The sequence below is a fragment of the Ursus americanus genome, chromosome 19, assembly GCF_024610735.1.
Source record: "Ursus americanus isolate L20-20 chromosome 19, mUrsAme1.1.p, whole genome shotgun sequence".
In the NCBI taxonomy this organism is placed as follows: Eukaryota; Metazoa; Chordata; class Mammalia; order Carnivora; family Ursidae; genus Ursus; species Ursus americanus.
In genome coordinates, this window is record NC_142145.1 from 24,762,975 (window position 1) to 24,777,224 (window position 14,250).

Here is a 14,250-nt window from a genome sequence, read left to right on the forward strand (position 1 = left end):
AATGCTGTACTTGGGCCTCCACGGGCCCATGTCTTACTTGGTTCGGGCCCATGTCTTACTTGGTTTTGCTGGAAACTGAGTGTTCGCGATTAAACAGCTCTGCCTTGGCTGGCACAGTGAATCTGGAAAACAGGAGTCCCCGTTCAGAGGCGGCTTTTCGCCTACTTATTCTGGCGTTTGTGTTGGCTGAAGTAGAGACCCGCAGAGAAAGGGGACCCAGAAAGCGAGGACAGCAGTGAGACAGGCCCCGGATGAGGATGCCAGTGAGAGGTAGGGCAAACGGGCGAAGCTCTTCAGATGAACAAAAGCCTCATCTCAGAAAAAGGCTGGGAGGTACCCGTGGGCCCCGCTTCCCACAACTCTTGAGAAATACTTATGTGTTTCTGGCTTTCCAATAAAAATGGCCAGGGGAGGAGAAGGGAAAGCACCATGCTGAACAGCAGAGGCTGGTGGCTGGCCTGGCAAAGCCCCAAAGGCCACATGTCTGCCCTTCCAAAGGTCAGCACTGCCCCGGGCAGCCTGGGTGCGAGTGACCGCACCCCCACAGCTCCCAGAAGGCAGGCTCCCGAGCCGGGGCAGGCGGGCACGCCTGGGGGCCCTACACGCGGCCACTGCTGCCCAAGGTCAGCGAGAGACCATCCACAAGCCCCAATTGTTCTTCGGCAAGTTCTCTCTGAGGCCAATTGTTCCACGAGGCACGTTTCTCCAGCTCAGGGCCCGCCTAGCATGCCCTGGGCCCTCCACAAACGTGTGTTGTGGGCTTCCCGGGATGAAACAGCAAGGCTGAGATTGGGCAAAGCACTCTCATTTCCTAAGGCCTTGATGCAGACAAGCACCCTTCCTTGGGCAGTCTCCCTCAGAAGGAGAAGACGGCCGGAGTGGTTATTTATTCCAGATAACCAGACCTGGGGGCCGGGGCCACAGCCCAGAGCGGACGCATGCACAAAACAGCTTTCGTAAAACTGCACGCCGGGCAGGTGGCATTTGTGTGGGTCAGGGCTGGGGAGCCGAGAACACACCAGGAGAACAGAACTAGACTAAGAGGCTGGGTCTCCACAGACCCTCCCTCCCCTCATGGGACGAGAGGGGCTTCTTGGGGGGCGGGGGGCACATGGATAAATAAATGTGCCTCTGGCTGATTCTCAGGCTTGGAGGTGCTCACTCAGTTCTACTCACAGTGCACTGCTGAAATCCCACTGTATCATCTTTGAACCCCCTGAAGGCAAAAGAAAAGTGAAAATTAATCTAATTAAAGTCGACAGTGTTCACAGTAAGGAAAATTCTGGTATTTTGCCAAGAGTCTCTCTCCCCAGCCAGCGCCAGGCTCTGTGGGTAAAGGGCATGAGGTGGGGAGCCGGATGGGCCCAAGCTGGAGTTCTGGCTCTGTCACTCAGCTGTGTCACTGTGGAGACATCTATCCAAGGGGCAAAAGTGACACTTACCTTACAGAACTGCTCTGAGGATACAAGATGCAAAGCATAAAGCCCTTCAGTGGGTATTAAACACTCAGTAAAAGTTAGCCCCCTACGCCCCATTGGGCTCGAGCCCTACCCACCACCCCCAGTGGGTGCCTATGCTCCCAGATCCTGCCCCCAGGAATCCTGGCAACAGAGGCGGGACTTGCTGTATCTCGAGGTGGGAGCTCCAGGGAGGGAAGTGCCCAAAACCCTGCTGAACCCAGCTGCCAAGGCCTTCCATGGCTATTACCATCTTATCGCATTTGAACCTCACAGCAGCCAGCGAGGCAGGTAGGCGACCGGCTGATACTTCTATTACCCTCATTTTGGATTCAGAGAGGGAGTGAGTCTTGGGCTAGGTCACACAGGAAGTTACCCCAAAAGCTGGGTCTCTGACAGTCCAGTGCTCTGCCTCATGATATGGAGTATCCAGATGTTCTCCTACATTCCCTATGTGGATGGAATAGTAGCCACACTTCCCAGCATGCAAACAGATGTTCAGCATGCAGCAGAAGCGACATTATGTCTGTTCCAGGCTTGAGCCTGAAGAAGGCCTAGAAGTTTTGCTTTTCTGTTCTGAGGGGAGCCAGCCATCTTGAAATAAGTCCAACTGCACTGAGACCACCATGTTGGAAGGAAGTCCAAGCTAACCACATAGAGAGATACTACATAGAGATGCCACAGAGATGCTTCATAGAGATATCACAGAGATACCACTTAGAGATGCCACACAGAGATACCATTTAGCAACACCACATAGAGATATCACATAAAGAAGAATAAAGGGTCTCAGGGGGATTCTCTCTCTAATGGTTCTGTTTCGGAAAAATCTGCCTAGCCCAGGCTCATGGGGGCCAGGAGCAAACATGATTTGCCTTCGACCCCTCAGTCTGCAGTGTCCAGCTCAGACTATCAGGAAAACACCCAAACGTCCAGAAATGGAGGATGGGCAAATAAACTGCAGCACAGCCATATAACAGAATATTACACACTTGGAAAAAACCCAAAGAGGATCACTATGTGCTGATGTGGGCGAGGTCTACAGAATATTCTGACAGGTGCAAGGACCGAGGTACAGGAGAGCATTTTCAGTATGTTCCCTTTAATGTAAGAAAAGGGAAAAAAATATATTCCTTGTAGTGCATGAAGAAATATGAAAGAAACAAAATATTATTAAAAGTGCTACCTGGGGTGCCTGGGTGACTCAGTTGGTTAAGTGGCTGCCTTTGGCTCAGGTCATGATCCCAGGGTCCTGGGATCGAGCCCCGCATTGGGCTCCTCGCTCAGAGGGGAGTCTGCTTCTCCTTCTCTCTCTGCCTGCCGCTCCCCCTGCTTGTGCTCTCTCTCTGTCTGTCAAATAAATAAATAAATAAATAAAATCTTAAAAAAAAAACCAAACAGTCCTCCCCTATTGTGATCATGTTGATTATGCTTTTTTTAAGGGTTCTTATCTCTCATATATATACTGAATTATTTATAAGTGAAATAATATGGTGTCTGGGATTTGCTTCAAGTAATCCATGGATAGACCAGTGAACAGCAGAAAAGAATCAAGCCTGCCACGAGATGATATTTGAGGAAGCTGGGTGATGGGCACACCGTGGTTCGTTATACTAATCTGTCTACTTTTACATCTGTTTGAAATTTTCAATGTAAGTTTAAAAAAAAAATTGTTACTTCTAGGAGGAGGTAGGGCAAGAAGGAAGGGGGGTGTGGGTGGATGGGGACAAAATGCAAACAATACTTGCAAAGGTCAGAGTATATCTTTTCTTTAATCATTGAGGCGAAATTCACATAACATGAAATTAACCATTTTAGGCATGTTAAAGTGAGCAAGTCAGTGGCATTTAGAACCTTCACAATGTTGTGCAGCCACTACCTCTATCTAGTTCCAGAGCATTTTTCAAAAAGATTTTATTTATTTATTTATTTATCCGTTTATTTATTTATTTACTTACTGTACAGAGACAGAGAGAGAGTGTGTGTGAGTGGGGGGAGGGGCAGAGGGAGAGGAAGAGTCTCAAGCAGACTGCCTGCTGAGTGCAGAGCCTGACTTGGGGCTCAATCCCGTGACCCTGAGATCGTGACTTGAGCCAAAATCAAGAGTCAGACACTCAACCAACTGAGCCACCCAGGCGCCCCTAGTTCCAAAGCATTTTTATTAACACCAAAAGAACCCCCCCACCTCCCACCCCATACCCATCAAGTGATTATTTCCTCTCCCCCCCCACCTCCTCGCCCCTGCTAACCTCCTCTCTTCATTCTGTCTCTATGGGTTTACCTACTCTGGGCAGCTCATATAAATGGAATCAGACAACATGTAACTTTTGTGTCTGCTGCTTTCATTTAGCGTCATGTTTCTGAAGTGCATCCACATTGAAGTGTGTCAGCACCTCATTGCTTTTTACGGGAACTAATATTCTCTCATACGGATACACCACATTTTATGTATCCATTCATTCATTGGGTTTTTTTTTTTTTATCCATTCATTGATTGGTTGATGGAACATTGGTATTGCTTCCAGAGCATGTCCTTTTATTTTGACTTTATTTGCAAATTCTGTTAGATACTGCATGTAGACCACAGAGAAAGCAAGAAAAGAGACACGGGGCAGATTCATTAAAAAGTTAGGAAGCTTGGAAGAAAATAGAAAGCATTCAAAAGTAAAAGGAAAATGGATAAGAAATTATAATTACTTGTATTTGAGTTACGTGGTTATGCCATACAGTATATATATATATATCCCCCCCCCCAAAAAAAAAAAGCAGGAAAGCACTTGAGAACCTGTTTGGGAGTCTGAGCTGGATTAGGAGATGGGGCTGGATGATGAGGGTCTCCACCCCAGGCTGGAGCCAAGCCAGGCGTGGGCACATCTATCCCTGTCACCAAGTTCCTTATCTCTCCAGTGAAGGGGAAGGCTGGGTTTTCTACTTCTTACTCCAGCAAGAGTTAGGGGCAGTTTCCAGGGAGGTAGCTTGTGGAGCAGGACAGCCAGTGGAATTCTGTTTCCCGTTTTGTGTCCTGGGCCTCGGACTAAGGACTGTTTTGTACTGCTGTTTCTGTTGCTTTACAACAAAAGGTCTCTATAGACTATTATGGGAGAAAGAACTCTCGGCTTGGAGTCAAAAGACCAGTTTTTAGTTGCAGCTCTGACCCTGGATGAGTACCTGCCCATTTTCCAGATGGAAAAAATAATTCTGGCTCCTTCTGCATCTGGGAATATTAGATGGTTCACAGGTCCTTAAGGCTTTGAGCTCTTCAGTAGAAAGATGGCTGAAATCACAAGGGGGTATTATGATCCCTGTGACCGGGGCGAGTGCAGTGGAGACTCTGAGAGAAGTCAGTAAATATAATCGAGCTCAGAAAAGTTATCTAATCTGCCAGACTTTACCGAGGGGAAGAAGAGAGTCTGCGAAGCTCCCAAGCTACTTATCACCACCATGAACTCACAGGTATATAGTTCTGTACGGTCCATAGTCTCATTTGACCCTTGTCTCAATTCTGCCAGGGTAGGAGTATCCCCTTTCTGAAGAGAGAGAAACTGAGGCTCGAAGAAGATAAGGAAGGTAAGAAGGGGGACGAGACCTCCAGCCCACGCAGTCCCGCTCTTCTCTGAGATGTATCCAAGTACAACCTGCTTGGTCACCTGGGCTTGCTGGTAGCTACTCAGAATTGGAGTTCCCTCTGTGTCACGGTCTCAATTCATCAGCCCCTTCAGCCGCGTCCCCTATGTGCCGTGCAGGGCTGCGTGCTGCAGACAAAGAGACGGCACGTGGGGCCAGGCTCTCAGGGAGCTGCTGGTCCTCCACGGCTCACTCTTACAAGAGGCCATGGCAGAGGCTGATGGCGGATACTCTGTATCCATTCTCCCGTTCTTCCTTACAAACAGAACCTTCGGTAATTGCTCAGCTGCAAAGTGACATTTCCCAGACTCTCTTGCACATGGGGTGGCCCAGTGAAAAGTGATCCCAGTTCCTCCTCCTCCTTGCCCACGTGGCTGGTACTCCAGCCACCCTGTGGGACCATGAGGTGACCTTGAGTTACGGGGCTGCGGGCAAAGGATGGTGGAGCAAAATACTGGAAGTGGACTAGATTCCATGGAACCAGCATACCAGCTCAGGTCAGCCTACCTTTTATGCAGAAGATGAATAAGCCCCATCTTAAACAACCCTGGTTATTTCTCTGGCACTAAGCAATATGCAGGGTCTGGCTCCTTTGAGCTGGCGTATATACCCCTAACAGTAAAGCTGCCAGGCTCGGAAGAGATCTGCATGGGCAGGAAGGGGCAGAGGCAGCCGCAGCTCAGAGAACAACCAGGCGGCCCGGTGGGAAGGACAAGGAGGCCATCTACACCTCACAGCAGAATCAAAGAACAAATCCTCCAGCTTGGATGCCAATAAGGGGTCCGAATGAGCCCTCGGAACACCACGTTAAGGGGTGGGGCCATGTCCAGACTCCCCAGCACTGTGGTCCCCCAGCCCAGGGGACCTGCTCGTCTCTCCAGCCCTAGTCCTCACCTCCTGCCACTGCCCTCTGACCCTGTGTCCTAAGAAGTAGCTGACTCACCCCTACCCACGTGCACGTTCTCACCACAGGGCCTTTGCACATCATGTGCCTTCCGGCTTAAGTACTCTCTCTCCACCTCTTGGCCAGAATGACCCTCCTCTGCACCCTTTGATTTAACTCTCAACATACTCCACCCTTCCATAAGGACCCTTTCCTGACTTCCCCAAGCCGGACCAGGCCCCCTCCAGAAACCCCCAGGCCCTGGGCTTTTCTCTTCACTCTGTGGGCCAATGTCTGTCCCCTCTACTAGTCTGCATATCCCTTCGAGGCAGGGATGAATTACCTGACTTTCTTTTTTTTTAATCAGTTTTATTTTATTATTTTTTTAAGATTTTATTTATTTATTTGAGAGAAAGAATGAAGGCACAGCAGGGGGAGTGGCAGGCAGAGAGAGAGGGAGAAGGAGGGCTCCCCGCTGAGCAGGAGCCTGACATGGGGCTGGATCCCGGGACCCCAGGATCATGACCTGAGTGGAAGGCTTAACCAACTGAGCCACCCAGGCGCCCCCTTGACTTTCTTTTTTTTTTTTCACACTTGATAACTCATTTTATTAGCACAGTATAACCCTGATTCAAAAAACAATCAAGAAGACAAATTGTAGGCCGTAACATATATATTAAGAAAAAAACCCCACATACGGTAACAAAAACCCAGCAAAAGCAATCTAGCAATGTGTTTTAAAAATGTGTCTTGACCAAGTTGATTAATTAACATATAGTGTATTATTAGTTTCAGAGGCGGAGTTCCGTGATTCATCAGTACTTGATTTTCTACAACCACACTTAAAGGCTCTCTGGCTGGAGGAGACGACCTCCTCAGGACACAGCATAGTACTGTACACAGTAGCCTCTAAACATTCACGAAGGAAGGGGACGCCTGGGTGGCTCAGTCGGTTAAGCATCTGCCTTTGGCTCAGGTCATGATCCCAGGGTTCTAGGATTGAGTCCCGCACGGGGCTCCCTGCTCAGTGGAGAGCCTGCTTCTCCCTCCACCTGCTTCTCCCCCTGCTTGTGCTCTCTGATGAATAAATAAATAAAACTTTTAAAAAATATTCACAAAGTAAGGACAGACTCAGAATCTAACACCTAGACAGCAACTGGCTGTATTAAACCCCAGTCTCCTCTGCCCCAGATGTCAAGTGTTCTTCTTTCTAGTAATTGCTGGCTTTTACGCTCTGAGAATCAGGACATGCTTCCCTGCAAATGGATCGGTCACACACATTCTTCCCTGGTTTTACATGCTCTGCCCTCTTGGCCTCACCATGCTCCCCCTCCCCCCAACTTGGGAATGAATGGGTAAGGAGCCTTGTTCAGATCTTTGCTTCCTCCCCTGTGCCGGGCAACGTGCTCCACTTACAGGAAGGACTGGAAGTTAGTCAGTCAATGTGGCCATGTTTACAGCTCTGGTGAGGGGAGTCAAATGTCTACAGGTTGAAATTGCTTGGACGTTTGGCCAAAACTCCAGATTCACCGTTTGTCTCCCTGCCCTCTAAACTGACAGGGGACCAATCCCTGCCCCCGAGTGACAAGTCAAGAAGGACTAGGTTGCTGCCGGCACAGATCTAAGGCCCACCCCTAGGGCAGCAGGAGGTGTGACCCAGCCCCAGGCAGGGACCAGGTGGTCGGTGCCCCCCTCCCCAAGGCCACTCAGGTCCCTGCACACACTTAGCTAGAACAGAAGACCCTAGAGGCCCAGGAGTGTCTCAGCTGCTTTAACTGTCAGCTGTTGTGAACCGAACTGGTCTTTGGAGGAAGAAGGTTCAGCAAAATCTTAATTACAGGCTGTCCCTCTTGCTTTTAATGGCTAGGCTCTGAAAACGTAGTACTTTAATCACATATTGTTAAATCAAATCACTTTTCTAAGTATACCAGTGAGGTTGGGTATGTAAAGGAAACCTGTTATGAAATCTTTTATAAAGCAGGTTAATTGGGGGAGCTTGGGGGGACTCCGTCGGTTAAGCGTCTGCCTTCGGCTCAGGTCATGATCCCGGGGTCTAAGGATCGAGTTCCACATTGGGCTTTCTGCTCAGCGTGGAGCCTGCTTCTCCCTCTCCCTCTGCCATTCCCCATCCCCCGCCCTAGCTTGTGCTCTCTGGCTCTCTCTCTCTCTCTGTCAAATAAATAAGTAAAATCTTAAAAAAAAAATTAATTGGACTTTTTTGAAGTGTAGGGGTTCTTTCATTTATGAAATTTACTCAAGCGACCCTAATTCAAGTTTGCTGGGCGTCTAGACCACTCACTCATCTATGTTCTCCTTGTCCATCTCTCAATGGGGTCCCCTGCCCCCAAATCAAGTCTCTGGCAGCCCCCAGAAACTGCACAACTCTCACCCCTTTGCCTCCAGGAGTGTGCCTTTGCACTCAAAAGGGCGCATTCTGGCAATCCTGAATGAATGTGTTGTAGGCTGAATTATGTCTCCTCCACGTCCATTCATATGTCAAAGTCCTAATTCCCACTACCTCAGAACATGATGGCATTTGGCGATGGTGCCTATAAAGACGTAAGTAAGGTAAAATGAGGTCATTAGGGTGGGCGCTAATCCATTATGACTGGTCTCCTTAGAAGAAGAGAAGATCAGGACATAGATACACCCAGAACGAAGGCCACGTGAGGACACAGCAAGAAGTGGACATCACTGAGCCAAGGAGAGAGGCTCGGGAGAAGTCCTCCCTACCAACACCTTGATCTTGGACTTGCAGTTTCCAGAATTGTGAGAAAATGAATCTCGGTGTTTGAAGCCCCCAGTGCGTGGCACTTCGTTAATGCAGTCCCGGCCGACGAATGCAGGACAGTCTGTCAGCGCCCTGTTTCATCTGTCGGGCTCCACTGCCGATGAGCTGTGCGACCCTGGGACTGCACCCCGGCTCAGGGTCCTATCAGTTCCCTTCCTCGGGGGTTGTGTGAGGATGATGTGGAAGCTGGGTAGCATGCTGCTAAGCTCACTGCCCCCCCCACCCCCAGGCTCTCTGATGCGCGGCCCATGTCATTTATCCACAAGCATATGAGAGACCTCTCTCACTTCTTGCTGTCTCCTAGGCGCAGAAAGGCGGAGTGAGAAGGGGATCCTGACACCAGGAGCCTGGATTTCTTTCTTGAGTTAACAGTTTACTTTCTTTTTTTTAAAGTATTGTTACATCTATTCTTAAAGAAAAGACTCGCAAGTCGTCCGTGAAATAGCCAGGATTAAAAATCTTATTTTCATTTTACAGATGAGGTAAACTGAGGCACAGAAAGAGTGAGGGATTTATCTCTGATCCTGTAACGTGCTGGATAGGACCCTGGTTCCCTGGACTCACATTCCTCTGCTCCCAGTTCCCTCCCATCATCGCGGACCCCTTAAGTACTCAAAACCACCACCATTACCAGGTTATCCTTGGCTGCAAAACCTTCAATGGACCAGTCAAGCCCCCACTGGTCTGCACTACCCCCTGCCCTCAAACCTCCAGCCCCACGCCCATCGCCAACTCCACTGTAACAGCCCAGACTGCCCGATGGACACAGCCATGCTCACTTGTCACCACCTCTGAGAACCCCTTGCCCACTTCTTTCTGACAAGAGGCCACCTCCTCCAGGAAGCCTTCCCTGACTGCTCTCACCGAGTTCTTTCCAGAGCTCTCAAGCCCAGGCACATGAAGTGACTCTGACAGACTTGCCCGTGTTTTGTTTACAAATTGCTTAGCCATGTCAGTCCCTAGAGCAGGGAGCACATTTTCCCACCAGTTCCATGTACCAGGGCACGAAGAAAAGACTCAATATCACTTGGCCCATCAGAACACCAGTGGTGGATACGTTACTTCTGCAATATCGACACGTTCAGAAATAGCCATTTACACGTTCAACTTTGTAAACAGAATCTCATTCTTCCCCGACACCCTCCATATCGCAAGAGTGGCCTCCGACGGCACTGTTCCTGCTTCCCAGACTTCCTGACTGCTCCCACCATCCCTGCCTCTCTATCACAAAGCTAATGATCCTTAAACCAATGCCTACATGAACTCCAGTGTTACTGTTTAAAGATTCCAGGGGTCTTTCTTTACAGATGACCTCTTGTCATAAGACCAGACCATGAGGGCAAGAATTTTTGTTTTGTTCACGTGCCATATTCCTAGTTCCTAGAAAAAAGCCTGGTGCATAGTTACTGCTCAAAATTATCTATTGAGTATGTCTGTTGAATAAATGAGACTATTGACTCTTTGACTATCTGTTTCACAGACTTTTAAAAAATTTAATGACTGAGGGGCACTGGGTGGCTCGGTCGGTTAAGCATCTGACTCTTGATTTCTGCTCAGGTTATGATCTCAGGGTCCTGGGATTGAGCCCCGAGTAGGGCTCCCCGCTCACTGGGAAGTCTGCTTGTCTCTGTCTCCCTTTGCCCCTTGTGCTTTCTCTTTCTCAAATAAATAAATAAATATTTTTAAAAAATTTAATGATTGAATCCAAATGCAAATCTACAGTCTCTCAGCCAGGCCTTGACCTAAGTGGGTTCCTGGCTGTGGGGTATTGCCAGCCAAAGAGGGGTGCCAGGAAGTCCTGTCCTTCAGGCTCTAGCATGACTTATTCCTTCCAAAAAGTCCCTGTCTTGTCATCTAGCCAGAACCATCCTTAAGGGGATTTCTGCAGCCGTTCCAAAGCTATCTTTTCCTTCTGGATGAGACAAAGAACCGGAACTCCCACCCCCCAAAGGGAAACACCTCTCAAAGAGGCAAGTGAGAGGAAGAGGCTGGCCTCGAGGCTTCAGCTGCCATCCCAGCTGTCACCTCCAAAACTGAGCAGTGGAATGGGGCGACTGCCCACAGCATGGGAAGGGCGTCCCTGATGCCCCTGCCGTGTCCCAATGAGACCTACCTCTCCACCCTGACCCCCGACCCTCGAGAGCCCATCCTGGCCCTAAAAATAACTCCTTCCCTTCTACGTGCCTCCCCCATGTGCTGGCCTCCTAGTCTGGGGATTTACCTCCTCTCTCCCCTGCCAGCTTTGGGGAGGCCTACTCTGTGCCACTCACGGAGGGGAGTACAGAGAGGCACCGAGTCCCAGAAGCTCCCAGTTGAGAGACGCAATTCTGCAAAAGCACACAGCCGCAGTGGCTGGGGCCCGGCATTCTGGAGAGGGGTACGTCAGTCCCTAGGAGATCGCTGCAATGTCCAGAGTGGGGGCAGCCTTCCTCAAGGGTTTACGGCAAGAGGTTCCTGGATAAGCCAGAAATGCAGGAGATGTGGGAGGTTCCCAAGTCGCAGTCCTGTGCCAAGGTCGATGGGAGAGCTCCCTCCCCAGCTAACAATCCAAGCCCCACACTTTCAGATCCCACTGCAGACCACATCCTTCAAAGCCTCCAGAGGCTTCCTCCATTACTACCGAGTCCAAATTCATGCAAGTCCATGCAAGATCTGGCCCCTGGGACCTCGCTGCCAGGTGGCCGCCCCCTCACCCTTGCTCACTGCCCTCCACCCCAGTGGCCTCGAGCTCCTCAAGCAGACAATGCTTCCGGACCCTCCCAGATACTCCCCACTTCCTTCAGGACTCTGCCCTCACTACCCTCCGGTCACCACTCCTCTCCCAGACCCCCAGCCCTGGGCCCTGCTGTGTTCCCCTGCATCGCATGCACTCATCTGTGGTCAGAGAGCTCCGGAAGGTTCTCTCCTGCCCACAGCTGCACCCCAGCAGCTAGACTGGGGTTCAGGATATTGTAGCGCATACTGTCTGAATGAATGAAGGAACTCCCCTTCCTTCACACACCACACCCTTCCCCTGTTGGTGGTTTGAACCTTTGTGCCTGTGTGCGTGCTCGGTGACACATAGGGTAGCACGTGAGGCAAGGATGGGAGAAGAATGCCTGGCGGCCACAGCCTGGATCTGTGAAATGGGCTGGCGGCACTGCTGAGGTTAAAAAGCCCACAGAGCACGCCAAGATCCCTGGCTAGAGGGCACCGTGTTCCCGCAAACAATCGTTAGTTCAGCTCTATAAGCCGCCCCATGTTCATCCTTGGCCTGCTGGTCGACCTGCCCTGGCAAAGGAAAGGCGGTGACCTCCGGAGGCTGGGCCATGAGACGTAGGTGCAGGACAGTCAGGAGGTCACACACATGGGCCCAATCTTCCCATCTTGCATGACGGCTCTCTGGGCTGGGGTCTTATCTGCATTTCTGGGTGGTGTGCCTGAGCCACACGATCTGTCTGTCCCCCAAAGTGTCCAGCACATAATGGGGGTCCTACTACCCCTCCTAAAAGCTCGCTGCACTGTCAGCAAGCACCGTCCTAAGCACGTCACAGCCCACTCAGCCTGGCAGTGGCTCTATGAGAGAGCACTGTTATCACCCCATCTTCCAGAACTAAAGCTCAAAGACCGGTCTGTATCTGAGGCTGGTTCTGCGATGGTCTAGAAAGAGCACGAGAGGGAGAGGGAGAGAATGTGGCCTCTGGTCCCGGTGTCAGCTGTGAAGTCCTGTGAGAGATCTCATCTTTGTGGTGACAATAACACCTGCCCGCCCCCGTCGAAGGCATGAGGGCGCTTGGTAAATTCGTAAAATACGACCCAGATGAGCGGCAGCTGGCCTTATTTACGAGCATGACAATCCGGGCGACGTCTCAGCTGCTTCCCTTAGGAGGAGGGACGGAAAAGGCCTGGACAGCCGGGAAGCACAAACTAAAAGGAGACCCCGCGGCAACACAGCAGCTCTGGTCTATGGAAACCAGGGGCGCAGCGGCAAGAAACAGGACTTGGAACAAATGAAAAACCTAGGCCAATTAAGTATGTGAAATTACGTAACATACCTGCAAGGAGCCAATTGCCATTCAAGGGGGAAAGGGAAAGAATGCAAAAATTAACACAATGTTCAAGTGTGAGGTGGCAATTCTTCTCTTTAAATATATATATTTTTAAGATTTTAAGTGTATGTTTAATGCAATGGTGGCACGGCATTTTCAGTACCATTTTTAAGTTGTTAAAAACCTGCATGTACTAAAGAGGTATCTTCACTGAGAACCAAGCTTCTATTTCCCAAAATACCCCCTAAATTAAATAGCTTCATTTCATTTAAGTACCTGCAGCTTTCTGTCTAGTTAGTTACAAGGTGAATGAGGTCAAATATTCTTCTAGGAGAAGCTAGAGGAGAGCCAGGCTTTGGAGACCTTTATCAGGGCCTGGGGAGGGAGCGTCTGTAGCACAGGGAGCTGCCCCAGGATGGGCCATGGGCCTGTGGCCATCCCCACGTGGGCGGTCTCGCTCCCCAGGCCTGCAAGGTCCCTGCTGGCATTCCAGATGGCAGGCAAAGCATTTGGGAAAAGTAGGAATAACACCCACTCCCATGAAAGCCCCTTTTGCTTTGGGACTTTCCGGGCCTCTGGGCCTCCCAAGGATCAACTCTGGTCATGCCTAAAACAGCAGGACCACAGGGAGGGAGCATTTCTGAAGAGGGGGCTCATGAGAACAAGGATAAAATCAATTTGGATAAACCATGAAAGAGCAAAGAGGCCTGAAAGTAGCCAAAACAAATCTGAAGACTTTAAAACCCTCTCCCCCAAATCAAAATTCTCCCAACAGAAGGAATTGGGATGCTTGGTTGTTAGGAAGATTCTTTCATCATTTTTGGGGGGTCAGGGAAGCAGTGTGCTGCTGGCTGGGGGAGAAGGCAGGGCCAGGGACCTGGGGCAGGAGCGGAGCACCTGGAAAGAGCCTACCCTACAAACCCTTGGGGGTCCCAAGTCCCACTAAAGCAGGCAGGGACACAAGCCTAGGAGAAAAGGCAGAAACAGCAGGAACCTCAGAATAGGGCAGACCCCTCTGTACAGGGCAGAGGAGCTACTGGCCAGGGACGGGGGCAGGGGTGGAGGTCCACTCAGAAACAGGGATCCTCTTAAATCACCAAACTAAACAGATACCATTGCTGAGACCAGCCAAACACCAAAGAAAGAACTCCCTCAAGATTCCAGTCACCTGCAAACCGCCACCAAGGTCAAGGTCAGCTTTCCATTGGCAGTAAAAGTGAGTCACCCTCACTTTCCCGGCTCTAAGGAGCATTTCCACCCCAAAGGGCAGGGAAGGCTGTATTTCATCCCTACAGACCCCCCACTTATGGGAAAGGAGGGCTCAATTAAGACAGCTAATCTGCATACAGGGAAGACCCCCTAAGGGCCCCTCTGCAGCCCCAGGCTCCCCTCTCCCCAAGAAATGCTGCCATTAACCTTCTAACTCCCCCAGCAGGAGGAGTTGCCAGTTGCTGGTAGGAGGGAGCT

The 14,250-nt window shown here is 50.3% G+C and overlaps 1 protein-coding gene across 7 annotated transcripts in view; it reads right to left on the reverse strand.

The window, feature by feature from the left end:
• Positions 1–14,250, reverse strand: part of CTIF (cap binding complex dependent translation initiation factor) — a 286,823-nt gene that overhangs the window by 252,003 nt on the left and 20,570 nt on the right. Inside the window, exon 2 of one of the 7 annotated variants that reach the window (XM_087869837.1) lies at positions 2,644–2,807. The exons of the other annotated variants lie outside the window; for them this stretch is intronic. The gene's annotated coding sequence lies outside the window, so the exon portion shown is untranslated. The remainder of the gene's footprint in view (positions 1–2,643; positions 2,808–14,250) is intronic. 7 annotated transcript variants of the gene reach the window in all.